We start from the raw sequence: 14,095 nt of genomic DNA, 5'->3' as shown, positions 1-14,095 counted from the left end.
CTAAGTCGAGTGCGATAAAGTACACTCCCGATTAGGGCTGCAAACGAGTCGAACTGAGTCGAATTTTGGCCTAATCGAGCCGAGCCTCAACGAACTCGAGTTCGAGCTCGACGAGCTGACAATTTCAAACTTGAGCTCGAGCTCAACTTGATTCGAGCTCGAAAAAATAAAAAATAATTATTTTATTTTTTAAAAAATAAATAAAATAATATTTTTTTTCTTAATAAATAATAAAATATTAAGGATATATATGTAATTTTACTATTAAAATTAAAAAATATAAAATATATATATACTTAAAATTAAAAAAAAAAAATATATATATATATATATACTAGAGCTCGCGAGCCGGCTCGCGAGCTAACGAGTTTAATATTTTGAGCTCGAGTTCGAGCTTGAGTTTGACTCAAGCCAGCTCGAACTCGACGCGAGCGGCTCGATTTGTATGTAGCCCTACTCCCGACTTAGAAGGCGAATGACCATTGATATGCACATCACAATAAATCACTAGCAATATTCAAAACAAGCACATTTCTCACATAAATTCAATTGAAGAAACATAACCAGTTAAACATATACATTCGACAACACTCACCAAGGATTCAAATGACTACTCTCGAGTCTCAAGTTGGTTTCCTGGTTCACGGCTACTTCTTGGTACAAGTTAATAATTTCAAAGTAAATATATAATTTGTAGATAATCATTTATTATTCTTTTATTTAAACTTATTAAAATCAAGTTTGACCTTAAAATACAAATATAGCATTCTCAATATTTATTCATCATTTTATTTTCGAAACTTATTGACTTTATTATTTTTAAACCATGAAACATACCTATCTTCAAGTTTATAAACTTGTATAACGTTCAAACCAATATACTTTCTCAATCCAGTATTAATTATGGCTTATAGATACTCCATTTTTCCTTTTAAAACTAACTAAACTCTAGGTTGATTGTGAATTAAATTTTGTTCCACAACCCTAACCTCTCAAGTTTTATAGTCTCTAAAATATTATGAAAACCAATTTAAGTGATTAGGAGCCATTTCATGTATATAGCCATAACAAATTACCTTAGAGTTTCTAAAACATTATATAAGTCTTAACCCATTACCATTTCAACCATTCAACATAATTTCAGCAATATTACTTCAAAATCCATTAAGTTTGGTAGCTCTAAAACACAGTTAATGCACACATATATCAAATTTTAAGATCTTATAAAACATTTGAGCTAAGATTAAATCATTTCATTATAATCTTAATAATTAAAACTGGTGGAACTTTTATTTCTTCCCTTTTAAGACTAAACTAGACTCTAGTTTGCATACTATTCCTATTTGTTCCATTTCACTAGCCCTTCATGTTTTAAGTTCTTTAAAGTATTCAAAACAAGGTCAAGATGTTATAAACTGTTATATATATATGTATGTATGTACTAGTAGGGGTGGGCTGTGCGTACCGTTGAGATTAATTGATTGGTGGCAAGGAATGTGGAAAATTTATAAAGCAATATGAAAAGGGAATTTTTTTTAATGGTATAAAATAGCTCATTTTAAAAAGTAGTAAATGGGAAGAAATGTATTTTATTGAAATATGGTTGAAAGCTAAGTAAAGATATCAAAAATTTATTTAAAAGTAAAAAATCTTAAATAAGTTTTTAGACTACATTTGCTAAAAGTTAAATATGTATAAATGAATAGATATACGTAAGTTATTCATTCTAAATTGGAATGATAATAGAATTTTTTAAATAGACAATCTTCTATTTGGATTGAAATTTATTAAGGTGTCTATTGATTTTGCATGTACAAACTAACGCACAAATCAAATAGTTAAATGAGTAACAAAAAATAATAGAATTTAATAAAAAAATAATTTAAATGGCTACTAATACCTGAAGTAACCAATAATTTAAATGGCTAACAGAAACAAATAATACCTGAAGTAACCAAAAGCAAGAATACCTGAAGTAACCAATAATTTAAATGGCTACTAATACTATGAATTTAAATAAGTAATAAAGGTCAAAGCTAACCTGGACGTTTTCTTTTATTTTGACCATGATTTCTTTGATTAGCTAATTCTTCAACAGGTTCACTATTGACTACTAAAAGTCAAATGTAGAAGTTCAGATATTAGTACCATGAGAATCTATGGAAACTGAAGGACAATCTTCATGAGAATAGAAGACACTACCTAGATGTCTATCTAGAAGGATAGAAGTATTGCTACTCGAAGGAGCCGCTTGCAATATAAGCATATATCTACTCAAATTTGTAGTAGAGCTTGAATGAGAAGATTGATTATGTACAAGACTGTACTCTCTGCTAATTGTACCAGACAATAGAGTAGATTGTGTATATTTCTGTGATGAAGAACAGCTTAGCTGTTTTTTTGGTTTTGTAATATGCCTACATATTCAGTAGGCAATGTACTCAGTTGTTCTGGCGTGCAAGCAAAACTATTGTTCCTCATGCCTATACCAGCACACTGATGGTTGCTAAGATAGCTAACATCAACTGTTTTTGTTGCATAATCACATGAATGTGGTTCAACAACTTTACCCGTTTGGTTCATCAACTGTGGAACCGAATAATGAAAAGCAAAAGATATTGCCTGATAATAAATTAACTTATTGAATATAACAGCTTTATATTGAAAGTTGAAACAGCAAAAGTTTTCGTAAAAACGAGCAATGAAAGCATATAACAGACAAAAGATACAAAATATGCTTCACTAATAACTCAGCAATTTTAACCATCTACACTGTCAGAATATGCTTCACTAATAACATATGTTGGTGAAATAAGCAGTGACAGAGACAATGAGTAAAATAGTAAAGAGACAAACCGAGAGCTACATGGCAAATATAGTAGATAGCTCATGTAGTTGATGTTGCAGAGGCACGATCACGTGCTTTTGTTTTGAATTTCTATCTCGCGTTGCTTCTGTTCTTCACTAAATCTTGTAGTTCTACATGAGGACTGGAAATTGCAAATTTGGTGCTTCCTGCAAGTATCACCATCCAAGGCAAGGAAGTGGCTCTCAAACACTTGGGACTCTTAATTTTTTTGGGTACACTTTGCGACCGGTCTGTACTTTGTGCCTTTTCCTTCTTGACGTCTTATTCATTTTTAGCCTTTTGATTATCAATATTTTTCATGTATCCTTCTAAGCTAGCTCACAAAGTTCTCGTCACAGGGTGAAAAGGAATGCTCATATTATGTGAAAACAGGGCAGTGCAAGTATGGTGTCACCTGTAAATATCATCATCCACAGCCAGCCGGTGTTCAAATGCCAGCACCAGCGCCTGGACCTGGACCTGGACCTCTGCCTGCACCAGCAACTGTACCCGCGCTTGCTATTTATCCTCCTATGCAATCTCCCTCTGTGCAATCATCTCAACAATATGGTGTAGTGGCTGGAAACTGGCCAGTTCCAAGGCCTACTATACTTCCAGGTTCATACATCCCTAGTACATATGGTCCTATGCTGCTTCCCCTTGGAATGGTTCCTCTTCCGGCTTGGACTTCTTACCCAGTATGTGCATTTGAGCCTGTTTGTTTTGTCAAAATCTTTTCATATTTGTCCCTATTAAAGTGTATTGACTAATGTAAACTTTCGTAGACACCTGTAAGTCTTGCAGCCACTGCAAGTACTCAACCTGCTGTGGGAGCTGGCCATATTTATAGAATATCTCAGTTGTCTCCTTCTGCTCCAGCATATACAGGATAGTATCTATCCATTCCACCTGCTGCTGGTCCTTCAGGAAATAGCCAGAGAGAACATGCTTTTCCAGAAAGACCTGGCCAACCTGAATGCCAGTATTAAATGAAATATAGGGACTGTAAGTTTGGGGCTTCTTGTAGATATCATCACCCACCTGAATTGAGTGCACAGAAGGCAAATCCTGTCCTTAACCCCATGGGTCTACCTCTACGCCTGGTATGCCTTCTCAGATTGACACTTAGCTGGGGTTATGTTTCTATCATTTGAAATTGTGTGGAAGTTGCAACTCCTTGCCCAAAAATTTTTAGTTAGTTCATATTACTTTTCTAATTAACATTAGCAATATATCTACATGTGCATATGTTGAAAGTCTCTTTTTTTTAGGCATTAAATGTTTCATTGATGTTTTCATAATAATGCAAGATGTATTCACTTAGATCGATGGAACATAGAAGTTCCCTCTTCCTGTCATTCCTGCTCTTTTTTCTTGTATATCCACTATTTTTCCATGCAAACATTCTTACTTTAAACCTTGTTAAGCTAAAATTACTTCTTATTCTCAGACAAAAGATACAAAATATGCTCCACTAATAACTCAGCAATTTTAACCATCTACACTGTCAGAATATGCTTCACTAATAACATATGTTGGTGAAATAAGCAGTGACAGAGACAATGAGTAAAATAGTAAAGAGACAAACCGAAAGCTGCATGGCAAATATAGTAGACAGCAGGAAGAAGAAAGTAAGGTACACAATACTATGGTAAAAGTCACAAAAGGCAAGCATTAAACATTCATGTAAAAAGAAACATATTACATGTGATGAAATTTAATGCAGATAAGAACTGACCAAGCAATAAGGAAAGAAGCAACTGAAAGCTTACTGCATTTTTTTCCACCGGAATGAGCAACAATCATAGCACAATGAGACGAAAGGAAGACAAACAAGTCTTGTAAACTTCAACCTTCTGTGTCAAACACAACCATGCTGTTTAGCATTAAAAAGCAGACATACAGGGTAAGTAAACTACTTCAAAGATGATCATTCAAAACTAATGGTCAATACATGATAAAAGTACAAAAGGCAGACAATCAAATGGCTGACATGAACAAATAGCTTAGACTAACTGACTAACCATGTTACTTGAAAATTCATTAACGGAGCTCACAATCATAAGCACACAGAATATATAATTCAATAAGAAGTAACTACCAATACTTATGAAATTTGTAAATATGAAGCATTAAGAAAGCTTAACAAGCATTTTATCAAACATTAGGCAGGCTAGTTATGAGTAATATGACTAACCTGAAGTAAAGTGAAGGTGCAAGTCAAATCTTCAAAGCTAAAAGCAATGCTGCAACGTGAAAACAGAAACCATGTAAAAGAAGCTATATGTTACAAAATGCATATATATGATGAAGGCAAAGCTAAGAAAAATGGTATTACTAAAGGATCAGAAAGCAAGAAAGTGAAGGAAGATTTGTTTCTGGTATGTGCGAATGGAAGAGAAATGAAGCGGGACAGCAACTATTAGTGTATGTAATAGCGTGGACTGCACTATTCAAAGCTAGACCATTCAATGTCAACTAATCTAGTACTTTATATTTGAATCTAATGGCTATGAAAAGATAAAGTACAGCTGATAACTTATCAAAAATTGACATTTCTATGAACTACAACCTAACTCTTACAAAGAAAGCACTTGTCTAATCTGATTAGGTGAAGAATGCAGAGTGGTTGATGATTAGGTGAAGAATGCAGAGTGGTTGAAGAATGCTTTTTTTTTTTTTGACTTTGTTATAAACAAACCAGAGTGAAAACCGGCTGCTAGAAAAACTTTGAGTCATTTTTCGGCAGCATATTCAAGCTACAAGCGAGTGCAATCCTTCCCAATGAAAGAAGCAATGTCAGCTAAACTTCAGCTCTGGAGCTGCCACGTGGCAGCATGGGAAGAAGCTACAGTAACACCAACAGGAACTTATATTGTAGTTAGATATATATAATTACAACAAACTATCCTAGAATTTTCGAAAACTTCATAGAAAACCCAACTCTTCACTGTTTAGGCCATCAAGCAAGATTTCCAGCAATATCAATTCAAGATGTTTAACAAAGTTTCATGGTCTACTTGTTTAAATACTAAACACTCAACATATTATCTGACCAGCCTAAACTATAGCAGATAACCTACCATTTCAGCAAGTAATTCCACCATGAACCTTAAAACAATTCTATCATCTACTAACTAAACTTTCAGCCATAAGACAGTTTAAAGATTCGGTTCTTTCTTCACATTTTCTTCAGTTTTAACTCCAACACAACATGCAAGGAATGATTAACTTATCACAGAGTATTTTAAGCTACAAGATAATATTTTCAACCAAAGACTCGAAGTTAATACGAAACAAAGTTTTGTTTCTCGGCCATATTAGAAAGGCTTTAGCAGCCAACAGCTTTTAAACAATAATATTTTCCAATAATCTCTTCATTTTATACCCAATCTCACATGCATGTTCAGACCAAGCTATTATGCAATATAGATTACAGCTTAACATAGAGATTCAAGGCCAAAATTCATGAGGACAGCTAGAAACCTCTTCATTTCCCTCTCTCGGATGAAGCTGAAAAATTCCAACAGGTTTTCTTCCTACGGTCTCAACCCAAAATTCCAACTTTTCCCCAAGTTTCTTCAACTAAACCTCTTATAATACCTGAGATAACCATATTGCATGCATTTCTTACATTAGTTTCCATTTTACAATGATAACAGGCTGCAACTCAAGTAATTTACTCTCAGTTCCTGCAACTTCAGTCCAGTTCCAATTTTTTTCTTCTTTCTCAAATTTTCCTTCGGTTAAAACTTATTATTCCTTGTTGAAAACTAACATGCAGCCCATATATTCTCATTTGTACTAACCAAGCAGAAAGTTATGGTAGATTCTTACCTCTTTTCCTTAAAATTTGATAATAGCAGACGGCTCTATCTCTCTTTGCTTCAGCTCCTTCAACTCTTGCACCAGCTCTACCCTTTTCCCTCACTGATTTAGTTGATACGTGAAGTGCAGACTGGTTCCTCCTCCTATCACTCACTTAGCTCTTAGTTTAGGATGGTTAAAGGTTGAAAAAAGGGTGAAACTAGCTGTCGGTTCTCATTTCTTTCTCTCGGTGATCACTCATAGCTTCCTCACTCGGTGGATGACAATTCCAAAGCCTCTCCACTCAGTCCTTGTTTCTAATGTTCTTATGCTAGTTGGTTGCATGGTAGTTTACCTAGGTTGAAGGGTTAGTTAGGTCATTTGATACCAACTTATTTGTTTACTAAGGAGCTCTGGTTTTATTAATTCACACATTAACTCCTAACTTTTGTTATATATATTTTTACACCATTCCAAAGTATTTATAATTCTCGATTTTGTTGTAAAATTTAAATTTAGACATTTAATCGTCCAATTATTATTTCTAATAGCAAAATGAAAATAATACATGCAAAATTTACGCAAAAAATTTCTAGGGTTTTCACAGGACATTTATGTGTAAAATATTAAATTCTGTTGTTTGTGCACATTATCATGAGAATTATACACCGGATTAATAGTTGGACCATTAAATGGATATCAAAGTTGTTTTCCATTTCTTTCTCATTAGGTTTATCTACATTAAATTGTTAGAATTGTGATACATGGAAGGAAATATATTCAAATTGATATATGACCGCCATGATTCATTCTAATGACGGTGTTGGATTAACATAATTAAATGTTGTGGCCACTGTATCTTATTTCTTTGATTCTGTATGATTATTATTTATGTGGTCATTTGTCCAAGTAGGAAAATGTTAGAATATTTATGTGGCCTACATGACCACATATAATATTATTAAGATAACTCTTGTTAATTAGAAGGATAAATAACTATACGAATAAATATGAATAACTAATTAGAGAATTCTAATGAGGATAGATGAATGACTGGAGGAAGTAGGGAGTCCCAAATTCGTTGTATGTGGACGTATTATATGATATTTATTGTGGTACTTTATCTGATAATTATAGTAATTATTAAACTGTATCTTATCATTATGGTTAACAAATAAAGTACGATAAGAATATTAGAGTCCATTATTATCCCATGATGGGAGGGATTGTGACTTTATAAATGTTCTTGGGCTCCTAGTCCCTCTCACCACTCTGACATACGTTATTTTTATCCATTACTAAAATATCATATTAGAGAGTTAAGTGAAGGAAGGCTAGATAACATAAAGTTATAGTTTACAACCTTGGTGATTGAAAGGCTTGGTGACAAAGAGCTGTGGAATTTTTCTCCAAAATGTCTTCAATGTCACAAGGTATGCCAATTTAGACTTTGTTTCTTAATTTTAATTTACAAATCATACTAAAGATCCTGCTCTTTATGTCTAACATTTGTAACTTTATTTTCATGATACAGACCATGAATTATAGAACAGGCTTGCATTTTTAGAGAAAATCACATCAAATATAGTTTCCAAGCTCATGGATGTGATGAAGCAAAATCCTTATGCCTGTTTTTTTCGAAGTTTATGCAATGTTCTAGATTTGGAGTCATATCAGATTATCCTCAAATCACATTCTACTGCCGATCAAAAAACTTATAACAAGCCTATAATCTCTCAAGTTGCAGCTCTATGGATTGAAGAGAAAAACTGATAGAAGGTTACACCAGACATATACAAGTATATACAAAACAAGGGCCGAGCCATCGCGTACAGTATTATTATAGCTGTTACGATCCTCTACAATATCCTCTTCTGTATCCTCTTGGAGAAACAGGCTGGCATCCAGGAATTCAAAAATTAGGAAATGTGAATCCAAAGACACATAAAAGAGCAGAAAGAAAGAAAAATTGCACAGTCACATTAACCAGCTTTAGATCGCCTGAAGACCTTTTCAACTCAGAGCAACAAGGTGCATTTTACTGAACTTTTTTGTACAAACTCATTATTGCCATAAAAAATCTATTCAAATGCTTTATATAGATGTGACAGCCCCACCTCCCCCTAAGGCGAACCAGAGGGTTCGGCGGACCGCCTGCCCAGCTCTCGTCGGAACTCAGTCGTTCACTAAAGTCCTCAATTAAATTACAAGATATATCTCAAATTTACATCGAATTCTCCAATAATTACATGTCATAAGCGAAGCGAAAACAATTCCCCAAACTATATACATAAAATGATTCCAAATCCAAACTGTATAAGATATATGTCATCCAGCCACGTGAATAAGTACTACAAGCCTTTCTTCGCCACGAGCCCTGTGGAGGGGAATAAAATATTTTTGGCTCAGTGAGTAATCAGTAAAAGCAGTCATCAAATATAATTCACAATAATGCATTTCGATGATGTCATGATTCAGAGATCAAATGAGCGTATTTTGCTTTCGTGAGCCAGTGAAATCATTGCACTTACACACCCAAAGCTCAAAAGATTCAGTAACAGTAAACAGTAAGAGGGAGCCCTTTTTTGAACTCCGGAGCCATTTGCTCCAAGGAAACAAGTGGTGGAGACGTTGGTGTTCAGCACAAGACTCCCCAAGAACTCAGTGAAACCAAATCATATCATGAATTCACATGCAAGCACGCATGATATGCAGTCCAGTACATAATGCAAGAAAACATTCGAAAGTAACTTTGGAAACAGTTTAGGATCACTCATCTCCATGGCTCAGAAACCATCCATCATATATCATTGCCTTACTCAAATCCAAGTCTTAGATCACAAACTCAATGCAATCAAGCCCTTTCAAAGCTCGGACAGCACTTCCACTAAATTTCCTTATTTGTCCAACCTACAATCACATACCCAATCGTATAGCAATTAACCACAATTGCACATACGGTTCGTAAACGATAAACATAACTAATTAGGGCCACAATACCCCTCAATCAAAGTTAATTAGAAACTTAAGAGCCACCATTAAAAAAACCCCCAATTAAACCTTAGAAACAGGAATTCATTCCCTCAAGCGTAAATTTTTCGCAACGACACAATATCTATAACTGAAGCTAACCTTATCGGATTGAGGTGCACTCTACACCGTTTCAAAACTAAGAAAAAGGGCTACAATGTTGAAGAAGGCCACTCAGTCCAGTTTGCAATGTATCCAGGTCAAATTTACCAAAACAACCCCAGATTTTCCAATTCAAAGCTTACTGTGGCAGTCCTGATTCATTCAGTTATATCTCAGCATATACAACTCTAATTCAAGTGATTCCAAAGCCATCCGAAAGCTAAGATACAAGGCTATAAGTCTTAAGAAGACATCGTCAACCAAATCAGTAGTATTCCTGGTCAAAACAACCAATTACAGAAGCTGAGAAGCATGTTCGGATAGAAACAGGGCAGTAGGGGTAATTCGGTCTTTTCACAAGTTACGTTACTCCGATTGAACTGAAATTTTGTAGGAAACTATAAAATATCATTCCCTACAACTTTTATGTTTTAACCCAAGACTAATTCGGTCTCTAACTAAATGTAACAGTACCGAGTAGAATGGGTTCAATTGCAACCCTAATCTGGAATTTGAGTTTCAAACTAACAAGTTTACACAAGCAATCATTTCCAACACAAACCAACTCCATCTTACACTATAACAAACCATTAATCCATGGTTACCCAACACTAATCATATGAAATCAGAAAAAAAATCACGAATCATATGAAATCAGAAAAAAAATCATGAACAAAAGAAAAATCCATCAATCTCACCCATAGGTCATGAAATCATCCATAAAATGACATGTTCTACCACTAGAAATCCTTAATTGATCATTATTAACATGAGAGGGAAGATATTTAACACCTCACCTTTGCAACTCCAAGAAACAAGACAACTAGAGCTTGTTCTTCATAAATGGCTCCACTCAACACCTTAAACTAGCTTAGCAACTCACTTTTGTGGAGAAATTGGAAGTTTAAACGGTTGATTTGTTAGATCCAAGCAAAAAATTGAAGAGACAAGTTGGGAGCTTTCTTTTCTTTTCTTGTAGTGAGAGAGTCAGCCAAGATGAGTAGAAATAATATGATTTTTGGGTCAAAATTGAGTATTAGTAAAGGTAAGAAATAATGGTCAAAGTCCAAGAGTGAATTGGATGGTGACACTTGTCACCTTTTGGTTTAAAACTTATCTTTTTGTTTCTCCAATACTAATCCATATAGGTAACATCTAATTATCTCTTAGCACCTTGTAAAATAATATCACTTAGGGTCCGTTTGTTTCGGGTGAAAATGTTTTCCAGGAAAATATTTTTCTAATTTCCCGTGTTTGGTTGCACAAAAGTTACTGAAAACATTTTCCTATGTAAAATATTTTCACTCATCTTATGGAAAACAACTTCCCTTCCAAACTTACTGAAGTTGTTTTCCGAAATGCATGCATCCCGCCTGTAGTATGTTCCAAACTTACTGAAAACATCTTGTAGTATGTATATTATATTTTTTAAGTGTAAATAGGAGGATTCGAACCCAAAACCTCTTCATTACACTCCCTCCCCCGTACCACCCAACCCTCCCCCTAGTATATTCAAAATAAAAAAAAACCTCATCCTACTCATCCTATGCTAGTAATTAATTATGTATAATAGGGACATTCTTTTCTAGAGAAACTTTCAGCAGTGAGAGTGCAAGATATATGTCACAATAAGCATTGCATGTGATTGATATTTGACACTAAATGGCCAGCAATTTGTTTATTGCTTAAGGAGATATTTTTTATTCATATATACATTTCTCCAAGATTTTTTAAAGTTAAACAATGAGATAAATTTTTTTATTTTGCATGGGAAGAAGTATGTAGTTATAATGTGTAGAAAGTAAAGATAGAGATAAAAGTGAAAATATTTCAAAAGTTTAACAAACACCAGAAAAATGAAGTAAGAAAATATTTTCAATAAGCTAACCAAATACCTGAAAATGATGAAAGGGAAATGATTTTCATGGAAAATTACTTCTACGGAAAATATTTTCCCAAGGGAAACATTTTACTTCCAACCAAACATACCCTTAATACAAAACTCCAACAAGTTATCAAAAATATATTGCATTTACCGCACTAGCGGGTCCCACGTCCATAATACACTTCAAAATTAACGTGGACTAATTTGGATCAAGAAAATGATTTGAAAACTATATTTCCTTATAAAAATGTATAGAAAATTAATATATTGAAGAAAACAAAATTATAGACAAGAAAACAAAATAATGTCAAAAAAATATATAAAAATTTTCGAGTTCTTACACTCATTCTTTTCGGGGCGTCACAAACTCCCCTCCTTAAAAGAATGTCGTCCTCAACATTCCCTCTTGTACCAATCAAGTCAAGACATCCCGCAAGAATCACTCAAGCATTCCAAGCAGACACTAAGAATCAAATAACACCTACTTGTCCGCCTTTCAGTCCTACAAGAATCACTGATATTTAAAACCAATCCCACAGTCCGGCATCCTAAACTTCAAGCCTAGGATACACTACAGAGATCTGAAGGTTAAGCACTGATACCAACTGTGACAGCCCCACCTCCCCTAAGGCGAACCAGAGGGTTCGGCGGATCGCCTGCCCAACTCTCGCCGGGACTCAGTCGTTCACTAAAATCCTCAATTAAATTACAAGATATATCTCAAATTTACATCGAATTCTCCAATAATTACATGTCATAAGCGAAGCGGAAACAATTCACCAAACCATATACATAAAATGATTCCAAATCCAAACTGTACAAGATATATGCCATCCAGTCACGTGAATAAGTACTACAAGCCTTCCTTCGCCACGAGCCCTGTGGAGGGGAATAAAATATTTTTGGGGTGAGTTAGAAATTCAGTGAGTAACCAGTAAAAGCAGTTATCAAATATAATTCACAATAATGCATTTCGATGATGTCATCATTCAGAGATCAAATGCACGTATTTTGCTCTCGTGAGCCAGTGAAATCATTGCACTTACACACCCAACGCTCAAAAGATCCAATAACAGTAAACAGTAAGAGTGAGCCCCTTTTTGAACTCCGGAGCCATTTGCTCCAAGGAAACAAGTGGTGGAGACGTTGGTGTTCAGCACAAGACTCCCCAAGAATTCAGTGAAACCAAATCATATCATGAATTCACATGCAAGCACGCCGGATGATATGCAGTCGATACATACATGTAAAAATCATTCGAAAGTAACTTTGGAAACAGTTTAGGGTCACTCACCTCCATTGCTTAGAAACCATCCATCATATATCATTGCCTTGCTCAAATCCAAGTTTTAGATCACAAACTCAATGCAATCAAGCCCTTTCAAAGCTCGGACAACACTTCCACTAAATTTTCTTATTTGTCCAACCTACAATCACATACCCAATCGTATAGCAATTAACCATCAATTGCACATCCGGTTCATAAACGATAAACATAACCAATTAGGGCCACAATACCCCTCAATCAAAGCTAATTAGAAGCTTAAGAGCCACCATTAGAAAAACCACCAATTAAACCCTAGAAACAAGAATTCATTCCCTCAAGCGTAAATTTTCCGCAACGACACAATATCCATAACTGAAGCTAACCTTATCGGATTGAGGTGCATTCTACACCGTTTCGAAACTAAGAAAAAGGGCTACAATGTTGAAGAAGGCCACTCAGTCCAGTTTGCAATGTATCCAGGTCAAATTTACCAAAACAACCCCAGATTTTCCAATTCAAAGCTTACTGTGGCAGTTCTGATTTTCATCATATTCAGTATATACAACTCCAATTGCAAGGATTCCAAAGCACCGAAAAGCTAAGTACCAATGTATAAGTCTTAAGAAGACATTGTCAACCAAATCAGTAGTATTCCTGGTCAAAACAACCAATTACAGAAGCTGAGAAACATTTTCGGATAGAAACAGGGCAGCAGGGGTAATTCGGTCTTTTCACAGGTTACGTTGCTCCGATTGAGCTGAAATTTTGTAGGCAACTATAAAATATTATTCCCTACAACTTTTATGTTTTAACCCAAGACTAATTCGGTCTCTAACTAAGTGTAACAGTACCGGGCAGAATGGGTTCAATTGCAACCCTAATTTGGAATTTGAGTTTCAAACTAACAAGTTTACACAAGCAATCATTTCCAATACAAACCAACTACATCTTACACTATAACAAACCATTAATCCATGGTTACCCAACACTAATCATATGAAATCAGAAAAAAAATCATGAACAAAAGAAAAATCCATCAATCTCACCCATAGGTCATGAAATCATCCATAAAATGACATGTTCTACCACTAGAAATCCTTAATTGATCATTATTAACATGAGAGGGAAGATATTTAACACCTCACCTTTGCAACTC

General features: G+C 34.7%; 1 pseudogene; it reads left to right on the top strand.

Annotated features, from left to right (window-relative positions):
* Positions 1–2,866: 2,866 nt before the first annotated feature.
* LOC113750737 overlaps positions 2,867–14,095 on the top strand; it is an 18,991-nt pseudogene continuing 7,762 nt past the window's right edge.

This window comes from Coffea eugenioides, chromosome 10, assembly GCF_003713205.1.
Source record: "Coffea eugenioides isolate CCC68of chromosome 10, Ceug_1.0, whole genome shotgun sequence".
Classification (NCBI taxonomy): domain Eukaryota; kingdom Viridiplantae; phylum Streptophyta; class Magnoliopsida; order Gentianales; family Rubiaceae; genus Coffea; species Coffea eugenioides.
The sequence above is the reverse complement of the archived record's forward strand: the minus strand, read 5'-3'. Positions and strand labels throughout refer to the sequence as shown.